Source organism: Notolabrus celidotus, chromosome 20 (assembly GCF_009762535.1).
Source record: "Notolabrus celidotus isolate fNotCel1 chromosome 20, fNotCel1.pri, whole genome shotgun sequence".
NCBI lineage: Eukaryota > Metazoa > Chordata > Actinopteri > Labriformes > Labridae > Notolabrus > Notolabrus celidotus.
This window is the reverse complement of record NC_048291.1, coordinates 2,964,904-2,965,621: the sequence shown is the minus strand read 5'-3', so window position 1 is coordinate 2,965,621 and position 718 is coordinate 2,964,904.

Sequence of the window (718 nt, the reverse complement as noted above, 5' to 3'; positions counted from 1 at the left end):
TTCGCCCTCGCTGCCTTAACCAAATTTGTTTGGCGATAACCTTTGTCTTCAAGTGTTCAATCAGGAGATTAGCATTTGGCCTACAGTCTATAAACTAGGATCTGAATGAGAGGCGTGTTTCCTGGACGGAGAGATGCCCTGCTGCCTGGTTGGTTCACTGCTAAGTGAATCAATGGATGAATAGACGAGGGGCGGACGGAGAGAGGAGGGGACTCAATCAAAGAGCTCCTTTGTCGGGATGAAAAACCTTTGATTCAGTGACATCCTCCAGAATATTCAAACATCATTACTGAAATTTTCATGCAGACCTTCACAGAAAATCATTAATGAACCAGGTAGAGTCAAAATTAATTCTTCAGTGGAGTGACATAACGTGGCTGAGCCGGGCTGGAAACAAAGAGCAGCATGTGAAGAGTCAGTCTGTGAAATAACGGAGCCCAGAAACTGAACGTCACCTTTTCTGTAAGACGTGGACATACAGGAGGTTTCATGTGTTCACTGGAGGAACTCTCAAACTGGAAGCTAATTCAATTTAAAACATAAAAATATGAATATAAATATAGATTAAACAAAATGTGACATCATCAATTCAAAGTTTGATTGATTTTGCATCCGTAACCTGCTGCCAGTAAAAAAATAAAATAGGTGAGAGACAATAATAATAATAATAATAATAATAATAATAATAATAATAATAATAATAATAATAATAATAATA